This window comes from Mustelus asterias, chromosome 11, assembly GCF_964213995.1.
Source record: "Mustelus asterias chromosome 11, sMusAst1.hap1.1, whole genome shotgun sequence".
NCBI lineage: Eukaryota > Metazoa > Chordata > Chondrichthyes > Carcharhiniformes > Triakidae > Mustelus > Mustelus asterias.
In genome coordinates this window covers 12,451,861-12,464,424 of record NC_135811.1, presented here as the reverse complement: position 1 = coordinate 12,464,424, position 12,564 = coordinate 12,451,861, and the positions used below count along the sequence as shown (strand labels likewise).

The 12,564-nt window shown below is 45.1% G+C and overlaps 1 protein-coding gene across 1 annotated transcript in view; it reads right to left on the bottom strand.

Moving 5' to 3' along the window:
• Positions 1–12,342, bottom strand: part of sema4gb (sema domain, immunoglobulin domain (Ig), transmembrane domain (TM) and short cytoplasmic domain, (semaphorin) 4Gb) — a 166,020-nt gene extending 153,678 nt beyond the window's left edge. Inside the window, exon 1 of the mRNA XM_078223139.1 lies at positions 12,006–12,342. The gene's annotated coding sequence lies outside the window, so the exon portion shown is untranslated. The remainder of the gene's footprint in view (positions 1–12,005) is intronic.
• Positions 12,343–12,564: the final 222 nt, after the last annotated feature.

Below are 12,564 nucleotides of genomic sequence, written 5' to 3'. Positions count from 1 at the left end.
ACAGTCAATTAGCTTACAGTCACTGTCCAGGCTAGGGCAATAGGAATGGCCAGTATTAAGGGCCAGATCAGAAACTCCAAGGTATTTTATGAAGTTAGCCTAGTTAGCCAAACTTTTACATTTGATTTTGCATTAGGATGAGCAGGAGATGTTTCACTCCAGGTATGATTCAAGTGACCCACTAGAAAGCTTTTAGCAAATCAAACTTTATTTAAGAACACAGAATATAACAAAATGAATTATCATAGCTTTTACCAATTAAAATATTTAAACATGACAAAGTATAATTCTTAACAGCGAGCTATCTCTATTGTTCCAAATTAGTTGTTCCCCCATAAACATGAATCTCTTCTTTCGAACCAGTTCACACAGAAAGCCAAATATGCTTACATGGGAACTAGATTTCTGACCTTTTAACACCTCTGGAGAGTGATCCAGACAGACACTGGTCTTCTAATTCTCATGCAGCAGCTTTCAGAGAAAGCTCTACCCCCAGTCGAATCTGAGAAAGAGATTTATTTATTGGCAGATTCCAATTTCCACTCCAAGCAGAGCAAGAGATACAGAGAAAGCAACCTCTCTCTAAACATCCCAAAAAAGCAACCTTAAGTTCTCTGTGTAAGCCTAGCTCCACCCGGTCAAATGACCTTATCTGTCAATCAACCTAATCAAGCCCTACTCTGCAATATCCCAAAGGAATAATGACAGAACCCTGCATTAGTTTAGATTAAAACAAACATTGTAGCAATTTAGATCAATTATGCTGCTGCAGTAACAATATTGACAGACAGAATGGCTCTGATAATAAAAACAAACTGCTACAACAGGCCTTGCACAGAAAAACATGGCAAATACATTTTTTAAAGGCACAGTATCGCCACACCAGCTTGGTGAGGTATACAATAGCTGTTGGCCTGCAAGACTATAGAAGTCATGATGTGGAGATGCCGGCGTTGGACTGGGGTGAACACAGTAAGAGTTTTCACAACACCAGGTTAAAATCCAACAGGTTTATTTGGTAGCAAATACCATTAGCTTTCGGAGCGCTGCTCCTTCATCAGATGGAGTGGAAATGTGCTATAGAGTGTTCTATAGACTACAGAAGCCCCAGACTTCAGCCTTGGCTTGGGGCTCGCACTCTCAGCTTTTGGTTAGAAGGTTTCGGGTTCAGGCTCCACCATTTGAGGACAAGGTCTATTGCCAGTGTGCCACTGAGATTCTGCCCAGTTGGAGATGCCATCTTTCAGAAGAGAAATTTAACCAAGGCCCACTCAGGTAGCTGTAAATGATCCTCGGGCATGATTGCGAGAGAAACAGGGATGAATTCTCCCAGAGTCCTGGCCAACATTCATCCCTCAGAAGGAAGCACCGAAAACAGATGATCTCATGGATCATTTTGTGGGGTCTTGCTGCGAGCAAACTGTTAAATCCCTGAATTACTACACTTCAAAAAGTACTCTCATTGGGTGTCAGATGCTTTGGGATGTCCTGGGGTGCTGAAAAATTTTTTGGAGAACATTAATTCTGAAATTCCATGTGGGTGGTCACTGCTCACCCTGGCACTCTTGGGATTTCCCAATCTGCTCCCAGAACAATGGCAGGAAGCCAAGAGAAATGGTAAGGAGTGCAGAACTGCTCCCAGTTTATTGTTTGTAGTTGTAACCAATGATTTTGCATATTGCCTAAGGATAACTATGAAAGAGTCTGACGTGTCAAGTGTGGCAATGCCAGAGAGAAACATGTGACCTTGGGTCTATGGTTCCCAAAAACTCTCCACCCCCTGAGGGTTTCCTCAACTCGTGCCTGGATCTGCCGGAGATGAATTGAGAGAGAGACTGGTGGCTATGACTCAACAACTCCAGCACTACAATAATGGCAGATGGTGAATTGAATTGTTTCCACATTCCCGCATTTAAACAGACTGATGGCCAAAACTCAACTTGTAAATATTCAACTAAAATGACCAAAACATTTGACAAGCGTCTGTGGAGAGAGAATAGAGCCAACATTTTGAGTCAGGATGCTGTCCGACCTGCTGAGGTTTTCCAGCATTTTCCGTTTTTATTTCAGATTCCAGAATCCGCAGTATTTTCGCTTCGACCAAAACATTTGTTTGTCAAAAAAAAAATTTGAGAAGGAGACAATTTTCCTATTTGATTCAAATCAGTCTGAGGCAAATTCAGGGGAGGGGCAGCTTATAATATCACCGCCACCATGCTTGTGGCTCGACATGGTGGTGGTAGTGGGTCTGAAATAGGAGGCAAAACAGTTATTCCACCGGCTCCGATTTTCCAGCAATCCGTGATCCTGTGTCTGACCGGAAACAGTTATTAAAAGCCCAAATTCCATTCTCATCCCTGCTTCATTACCATCAAGGGAGGCAATGGCCTAGTGGTATTATCACTAGTCTATTTAAGCCAGAAACGCCACTAATGTTCTGGAGGACCCAGGTTCGGATCCCGCCTCAGCAGATGGTGGAATTTGAATTCAATAAAAAAAATCTGGAGTTCATAATCTACTGATGGCCATGAAACCATTGTTGGAAAAACCCATCTGGTTCACTAATGTCCTTTAGGGAAGGAAATCTGCCTGGCCTGGTCTACATGTGACTCCAGAACCACAGCAATGTGGTTGACTCTCAACTGCCCTCGGGCAACTAGGGATGAACAATAAATGCTGGCCAGCCAGCGATACCCATGTCCCACAAATGAATAGAAAAAAGTCCCTATTTCTGCTCAAAAAATAAGCACAACACAAGATGGGAAGCAGCCATTTTGAGCAAACAACAACAGAATCCTTGGCAGCAGTTATCATCATAGAATCAGTAGAAGGCGGCCATTCAGCCCATCGAGCATGCACCGACCACAATCCCACCCAGGGCCTATCCCCATAACCCCATCATGCACTGACTCTGCTAAACCCCCTAACACTAAAGGGCAATTCATCAAGGCCAATCAACCTACTCGCACATCTTTGGACTGGGAGGAAACTGGAGCACCCAGAGGAAACCCACGCAGACATGGGGAAAATGTGCAGACTCCGCACAGACAGTGATCCAACCCAGGAATCGAGCCCGGGTCTCTGGCACTGTGGGGCAGCAATGCTAATCACTATGTCACCGTGCCATCCTCGGAAGGAGCATACGAGCTTTGGTACGCATTTCTGCTTTGCAGTCACTTGTGGCTTTTGAGGTTTAAAAGACTTCCACAATCAATGTCTTTAATGTTACAAAGGTTGCCAAAACTGCTGCTTGACACTTCAGATTGCTGCTGCTTCCATTCACTCCCTCTGCCTTAAGGCAAACCCATTAAAATCAACCACTTGAAACTGGATTGACACCTCCTATGACAGGCGGGGGAGCACATTCCACAATGGTCACTCTTCAAATTCAACATACCATTTGCCTCCTCATTGCTTAATGCGCTTGCACGCTACCTTCCTGTGTTTCACACACAATACCCAAATGGCTCTGAAAACTAACATTACAAGGTGCCTCACCATTTAGAAACCTATTCTGCTTCCAAGGAGAGGATCCCCACTCTCATATTTCCAACATATCACATGTTGGACTCCTTGCGGTGGCACAGTGGTTAGCACTGCTGCCTCACAGCAACAGGGACCCGGGTTCGATTCCCGGCTTGGGTCACTGTTTGTGTAGAGTTTGCACGTTCTCCCCGTGTCTGAGAGGCAGCAGCACGAACCATTGTGCCACTGTGCCACTCACGATCAAAGGCTCAAAGATAAGGCTACAACATGCTGAGAGAAAGATTTACATTTACTGTATATGGTTGTGTAAAAGTCATTCTCATGTAAATGTCGACCCCATGATTTGGACCTAAAAGATATAATTATTTGCATAGACCCCGTCTTGCGTAAAAGTCAACCGAAGCCCAAAAAAATTCAGAAAAAGTTAAAAAGTTTATTTATTAGTGTCACAAGTAGGCTTACATTAACACTGCAATGAAGTTACTGTGAAAATCCCCCAATCGCCACACTCCGGCGCCTGTTCGGGTACACTGAGGGAGAATTTAGCATGGCCAATTCACCTAACCAGTGAGTCTTTGGACTGTGGGAGGAAACTGGAGCACCCGGAGGAAACCCACGCAGACACGGGGAGAATGTGCAGACTCCACACAGACAGTGACCCAAGCAGGAATCGAACCTGGGTCCCCAGCACTGGAAGGCAGCAGTGCTAACCACTGTGTCGCCGGGCATCCCAAATATAATTCTGCAAAGATTTTGAGATTTGATTGTGTATGTGTTCAGAATTATTAAACATGAGAATTGGTAAATAAACATTTAAAACATGCTTATGTTTTCCTCTATGATTATATAGAGCTTCGGGAAGTTGTTAAAAGTTGGCACATCGATATCCAAGCGCTTCATTTCAGAGCTGCGGGAAATCAGGAAGCGAAGTTTAAAGAAGAACACAAGAGATAGGAACAGGAGTGAAGCAGCCTGTCATAGCTGCTTCATCATTCAGTATGATCACGGCTGATCCTGAGTTAGCATTGGCTTTCGCAGTGGTTAGCACTGCTGCCTCACAGCTCCAGGGTCCCGGGTTCGATTCCCGGCTCGGGTCACTGTCTGTGTGGAGTTTGCACATTCTCCTCGTGTCTGCGTGGGTTTCCTCCGGGTGCTCTGGTTTCCTCCCACAGTCCAAAGATGTGCGGGTTAGGTTGATTGGCCAGGTTAAAAATTGCCCCTTAGAATCCTAAATTGCGTAGGTTAGAGGGATTAGCAGGTAAATATGTGGGGGTAGGGCCTGGGTGGGATTGTTGTCGGTGCAGACTCGATGGGCCGAATGGCCTCCTTCTGCACTGTAGGGTTTCTATGGTTTCTTGTCTCCTTAAAAGACTGCCTCTTTTGGGAAAGCCTGTGGATTCTAAAGCAGAGCCTTACTCCCTGGTAAAAACAAATTACTGCAGATGCTGGAATCTGAAACCAAAAGAGAAAATGCTGGAAAATCTCAGCAGGTCTGGCAGCATCTGTGAGGAGAGAAAAGAGCTGACGTTTTGACTTGATTTATTGTCACATGTATTAACATACAGTGAAAAGTATTGTTCCTTGCGCGCTATACAGACAAAGCATACCTTTCATCGAGAAGGAAAGGAGAGATTGCAGAAAGTTGTGTTACAGTCATAGCTAGGGTGTAGAGAAAGATCAACTTAATGCAAGGTAAGTCCATTCGAAAGTCTGACAGCAGCAGGGAAGCTGTTCTTGACTCGGTTGGTACGTGACCTCAGAGATTTGTATCTTTTTCCCGAAGGATGAAGGTGGAAGGGAGAATGTTTGGGGTGCGTGGGGTCCTTAATTATGCTGGCTGCTTTGCCGAGGCAGCGGGAAGTGTAGACAGAGTCAATGGATGGAAGGCTGGTTTGCTACATTCACGATCTTTTGTAGTTTCTTGCGGTCTTGGGCAGAGCAGGAGTCATACCAAGCTGTGATGCAACCAGAAACAATGCTTTCTATGGTGCATCTGTAAAAGTTGGTGAGAGTCCTAGCTGACATGCCATATTTCCTTCGCCTTCTGAGAAAGTAGAGGCATTGGTGGGCTTTCTTAACTATAGTGTCGGCATGGGCGGACCAGGACAGGTTGTTGGTCATATTTTGAGTCCAGATGACCCTTTGTCAAAGCTAAAGGCTTTGAAAGTGGGAGATATTTATACTGCAGGGCAAGGGAATGATAGAAATCATAGAAACCCTACAGTGCAGAAGGAGGCCATTCGGCCCATCGAGTCTGCACCGACCACAATCCCACCCCACATATTTACCCGCTAATCCCTCTAACCTACGCATCCCAGGACTCTAAGGGGCAATTTTTAACCTGGCCAATCAACCTAACCCACACATCTTTGGACTGTGGGAGGAAACCGGAGCACCCGGAGGAAACCCACGCAGACACGAGGAGAATGTGCAAACTCCACACAGACAGTGACCCGAGCCGGGAATCGAACCCGGGACCCTGGAGCTGTGAAGCAGCAGTGCTAACCATTGTGCTACCGTGCCGCCGCACAATGAGTCATTGTCACAAAAACAAGAGGAAAGGCTGCTAATGGCAGCCCATAGAGAGAATAAAAGGTGTGAATGGCCAAACAGTAGAGAAGGTGAATTCAGAGGGTAAGCTGTAACAGATGAAGATGTAGGGGGGAGGGGGGAGAAGAGTAAAATTGAGAAAAGGGGGGAAAAGGGAAGAAAAGGGGGAGAAAAGGTAAGGAAAGGGGGGATAAAATTGGGGGAAATAAAGAAAGACGTTAAAGAAATAAAAGATAGGGAACAGTTATAATAAAAGGTAGAGAATAAAATAATATAATAAAAGATAGAAAACAGTAAGCTTGCCCAGACAGCATCAACTATAATTGGCCACTCCCCCCCCCCCCCCCCCCCCAATCCCCTGCGTGGGTGTTCTCAGAAAGAAATGGCAATCACAGGTCTCAGTGTCAAGTTAAATAACCGATCAAAATTCCTGGGCTGAGGATCTGTGACAGGGTGAGGATAGAACCAGTTCTTGGAAAGGAGCATCCAGCAGGGCAGCTGCAATAGAGTGACCCAGGAAACGATATTGCGAGTGCCGGCTGCCAGGGAGGCGATGATTGCTATTCGAGGTGTCAGCCGTGGGCTCAGTGGGTAGCGCACTTGTCTCCGAGTCAGAGAGGTCGTGCCACCCAGGTTCCACGTCGGAGACGTCGAGCACAAGAGTGAGTCTGACATTCCAGATGCAGTGCCGAGGGAATGCTGCATTGCCGGAGATGCCACCTTGCAGATAAGATGTTATACCAAGGGCCAGGCCTCCCTCTCAGGTTGATGTATAAAGTGGTTGGGGAGCTGTCCCCGGCGACCTAGTCAATATTTATCCTTCCAGCAATTTCACTGAAACACAGAGGGCGGGAATTCCCCCCCCCCCCCGGCATGTTGTCTGGTGACGGAAGCAACTCTCCATTGGTCGCCGGCAGGATTTTCCAGTCCTGCCAAAGTCTAAGCGTTATGAATGGCTCCCTGCCCCGCTGCAGGGGATCCCGCTGTGAGGACTCACCCTCAGTGAGACTAGAAGATCCTGCCTAAGGGAAGGTTCGGAAAATCCCGCCCAGATGATCTGACCATCATTGCTTTGCCTCCTGCTACGTGCAAATTGGCTGCTGCATTCCCCACAACAATGACGGTACTTCAAACGTTCATCATTGGCTGCGGGATGCACTAAAAATTCAAACGATACAATATAAATTAATTATTTTGAGGGCATTATGTAACAAGGAAACTGATGCTTTTAAAAATCAGAGATTTTTAAAGGTACCTATCCATTTCTTCTTTGAAAAAAATGGTGCACTTGGAACAAATAGCACTCTCATGAAACATTGCTGCCTTTACAAGGAATTAATCACACCTTATTAAATAAAAGTTAACCAACTTTAACAGCAAGCACTGAGTGAGGGCGATTAAAATATTCAGAACTGCATCAGCAGAAACTGCACTCACACTTTGTCTCACCTCAAACAAACTGTAGAAATTTGCAACACAGAAGGAAGCCATTTGGCCCACCATCCCTGTGCTATCACTTTGCAAACAACAGCTGCACAGGGCTGGAGTATTATCAAATAGTTAAAGATATGCAGAAGGAACATCAATCTGTTACTTAGTCTGTTTAAAACAGGAATGGCCAAATTGAACAACAGCAACTTGCATTCGTATAGCACCTTCAACGTAGCAGAACATTGATTCCATTGACTCATTGAGTTTTTAAACCTCAAAAAGTATGGATTTGGGGCCGGGTGGCATGTTCAGATGTTAGAAACCTCAAAACTGAACCTAGCCCTTCTTTAAATCCAAAGAGATGCAAGTTGACCTTGCTAAATTGCCCTTTAGTTTTCCAAGTTGTGTAGCGAAGGTGGATTAGGGAGATCGGGTGGGGGTGTGGGCCTGGGTAAGATGCTAAGTTGGTGCAGACTCAATGGGCTGAATGGCCTCCTTCTGCACTGTAGGGTTTCTATGATTCTATGAAATCTGCCCACTTCTGGGTTAGCACAGTGAGAAGTCTCCAAACACCAGGTATCTCCACTTCTGAGTTTAACAGGGGGAATAATAGGGGAATGGGAACCAAGTCATACCCAGCGGGCTGGTTGCTCATTTGGATATTGCGATGAGATGTGTACCTCAGGTTTTACCTCCATTTTAAATTTGACATTGGCCAGCCAGAATCCCCAGGCCACTGGTTCTCCTCACTGCCGCTTCCTGACCAGCTACCTTTTCCATGCTTTTAGTTCTCAGCAGCTTTTATTTAAACCGGAAACACCTGATTTATTACCAAGCGCCAGTTACATAAATACCTCGGGACATTTTACCACACTTAAAAAGGTGCTATCTAAATGCAAGTTGGTGGTACTGAATGTGGCGATTGTTAAAAATAGGTCACGTCACAAAGCATTTCCTTAGCATACCTTGACCGATTTGTTAATATTACTGCCCTGCAGCTATTGCTTTTAAACATGGAAGGCATTAATTTTTTTTAACAATGGAAAAACACAACTCATTCAGAAATCGCCACTAACGTTCTTCATTAACAGACTCTCTGCCAAAGCAAGATGCACAATTTGTGCTAGGTACAAATCCAATGACTGATTGCACCAATTTTCCGCTCAATGTACATGCCACACCAACAAAACACTTCTCACTTATACAAGGTGTCTCTTTATGGGGAATGGGAGAAGTATTTTCCAGATTTGTTTTCCCATATTTGGGCTGTGTCCTTATTCAGTCTTTTGCCTTTCCCAGAAAAGTGTCCAGCACTGGGCGGATACAGAGCTGTGGATCATGCTGCACAGGGGAAGGCGATGGCCTAGTGATATTATCGCTAGACTATTAATCCAGAAACTCAGCTGCAGGGCGGCATGGTCGCACAATGATTAGCACTGCTGCCTCACAAGGACACAGGTTCAATTCCCGCCTCGGGTCACTGTCTGTGTGGAATTTGCACATTCTCCCCGTGTCGGCATGGGTTTCCTCCGGGTGCTCTGGTTTCCTCCTACACTCCAAAGATGCTCGGGTTAGGTTGATTGAGCATGCTAAATTGACCTTAGTGTCAAGGGGATTAGCAGGGTAAATGTGTGGAGCTATGGGAATAAGGCCTAGGTGGGATTGCGGTCGGTACATACTCAATGGGCCGAATGGCCTCCTTCTGCATTGTAGGGATTCTATGTTCTGGAGACCCGGATTCGAATCAGATGGCGGAATTTGAATTCAATAAAAAAAAATCTGGAATTAAGAATCTACTGATGACCATGAAACCATTATTGATTGTCCGAAAAACCCATCTGGTTTGCGAATATCCTTTAGGGAAGGAAATCTGCCATCCTCACCCAGTCTGGCCTACATGAACCAAAGCAATGTGGTTGACTCTCAACTGCCCTTAGGCAACTAGGGTTGGGCAATAAATGCTGGCCAGCCAGCGATGTCCATGTCCTACGAATGAATATATGTGACAAAATAGGCGGACCAGTGGATTTTTACATTTCTGTGATTTTGTATTTTGGTCTGACAGTTGCATGAGATTCAAAGCAATGAACCCTGTTAATGTTTTTTTCCATAACAATATATTTTTATTAAATCTTATTAATAATTAGTATTAGGAAAAACAAGAACAATGTATGGGCCATGGAGACATATCACTTGCCCTGGTATGTAGTTGGTCTGGCTTAATTTTGTGTTCTAGTATTTATGGGCAGCGATTGGTTAGCACTGTGCCTCACACCACCAGCGACCTGGGTTTGGTTCCAGTTTGGGTGACTGCTGTGGAGTTTTCTGGGTGCTCCGGTTTCCTCCCACAGTCCAAAGATGTGTAGATTAGGTGGATTAGCCATGGTAAATGCGTGAGGTTACAGCGAAAGGGCAGGAGATTGGGCCTAGGTAGAATGCTCTTTCAGAGAGTCAGCGCAGACTCGATGGGCTGAATGGCCTTCTTTTGCACTAGCGATTCTATGATGATTCTATGATAGTACATTGTGTTCAAAAACCTTCCTGCATTGCATTGCAGAATAGCCCCACTGCATTGCTGGTATCACTGCATATCATATTTGTCATAACTATTCTAGTCACCTACCCCAGTAAAATACTGACAATCTCACGTTAATTATACCTTTCCAGAACAGCAGACAGGCCAAGTGTCACAGATTTCTGCCGAGTTGCCTAAACATCATTAAAGGCATCCTTTTTGTAAAAAAAAAGCCCTGAGTTCGGACTTGAGTGGTGATGGTTTCTCACATAGCATCCCTGCAGTGCAGAAGGAGGCCATTCGGCCCATCGAGTCTGTACCAACAACAGATCTTACCCCCACAACACCATCCATCTACCCGAGCTAGTCCCCCTGACACTAAGGGGCAATTTAGCATGGCCGATCAACCTAACCCACACATCCTTGGAAACCGGAGCACCCGGAAGAAACCCACACAGGGAGAATGTGCAAACTCGACACAGACAGTGACCCAAGGCTGGGAATCGAACCCAGGTCCCCGGCACTGTGAGGCAGCAGTGTTACCCACTGTGCCAACATGGTGGCTCCTATCACAAGAGTGCTGGGGGAAGGGAGGTGGAGCAAAAGGTTCCACTTTGCCAGGGAATGCTAATTGGGGGCAATAATCACCCTGGGACATTCGAATGCAAGTCATAGCTACTGCTTACCAGAGTCATATCAACAGAGATCCACATGCAAGCTCACAGTCCCAGTCAAGAAGTCAGTACCATACAGCATGGAAAAACATCACCAGAATAATTAATTCCTCGGTTAGATTTTTATCGAGGAATTTCACATCATAAGTTATCGACTATCTCTCTGAAGTCATGCTTTTAGCAGCTTAATAGTGTTTTTGGGGTGGAGAGAGAGGGAGGGTGCTGGATTCTGCTCCATCTCCCTGGATGATTTATCAATTCAATTAAATTTCTGCAGTTATGCACCTCTTGAAGAAAGTCACAGAGAGACCAGGCAGAGATCCTATACAGAAAGGGGGAGTCCTTCCACTATATTAAATCTGACTGCAATCTTCCAACACAACAGCAACCCCACAGGAGGACAGCAACAACAGCAACTAAAACATTGATGTCCGCACTGGACAGTTAAATAAGATGATTGCACAACAGAAAGACCACTGTAAAACACAAGAGATCGCTTCCACATCAATTATTCTAACAAGAAAACAGAAATTATTATAACTGGCATTATATCCTCCACCACCCCCACCCCACCCCCCCCAATGAATAAATGGTTCTAACCAATTCAGTCTTTTTGTATTCAATTCAATAAAAAATAAATAATCTAGGCAAGCTATGAAAACTCGATGTTTCATGCTGATTGACTCGATAGGTTGACCTTTAAAAGTCTAGGATAAAGATTGGTTCCAGCCAACTACACACAAGATAGATAGAGAGAGAGAAAACGATAGATAGATAGATCATTCTCTTCTTAGCAAACCTCAAGACCGCTTTAAACCCAACGCAGAGCAGCCTAGATCTTTATGGATGATATACGAAGTCAAGTTTGATCTGTGTGTTACACAGAAGGAGTGTTTAAACCAATCTATCGGACACAATCTTATGCGCGTTTGCCCCCCAAAAAAGGTTCTCCTCCCTGGTTTGAAGATTTAACACAGGAAGGGGGTGGCACAGGCTCTGGGTTCCCCCCCCCCCCCAGAGGGGACAGGGGGCAAAACAAACAGCCCCTGGCACCTTACTGGCTGCCCCCAGAATAAAAACCAGCAGGATAAATTCGCCAGGTTAAGACAGGAACATAGCTCATTATGGAATGTGCAGAGAGGGATATAGCTATATATATATATAATGAAATGTATTTGATGGCTGATATTTATTGCAAATGTGCCTATTTATTAAATGCAGGTGGATATTTAATATGTGAACCATTATGAGTTGTTATAAATGATATGTCGTCCGCTGTTAACACACCGCAGTTCCTCTCTGCCCCTGGAATCCCCCCCTCACTCCTTCCATGAAACATTTTCACTTACCTTCCACTGGCTCATTCTCTCGCCGAGACACTATAAACAAACATGGTTTTACTGAGGATTGTGATAGGAAGCGAGAGGCTTTCTGCTGCTCGGATTCTGCCGATTTCCCCTCTCTCCCGTAAAATGTGACGGAATAAGTCAATGTCCCAGGTTCAATAAACTTTGCTCTTGTACACTTGGGTCTGCCAATTTCTCCCCTGCTCGCTTTTCCTGCTCCTCTCTTTGAGCAGGTTTTGTAACGCACCTTCTTTACAACAACCTCAAAATCCTCTTCCTCTCGCGATCTGTTAAAAGGATAATAAAAGGAGTGGGGAAGGGAGAAGGTTTGTTACCTGGTTCTGCTTTCTGAACGCTGCTGTGTACAGCGGGGAGGCGTTGACTCCACGTCAAGAAGGCGGTGCTTAATCTATCTGAGGTTAGTGAAACTCGCGCACTCAGAGTGGGGAATAGTCTATCCACTCATTGCTGTCAGCCCAGTGCATCAATTCATAAATAATAGAATCTTAACAGGTCAGGACAAGGCCATTCGGCCCATCATGGCTGTGCCAGCTTTTTGAAA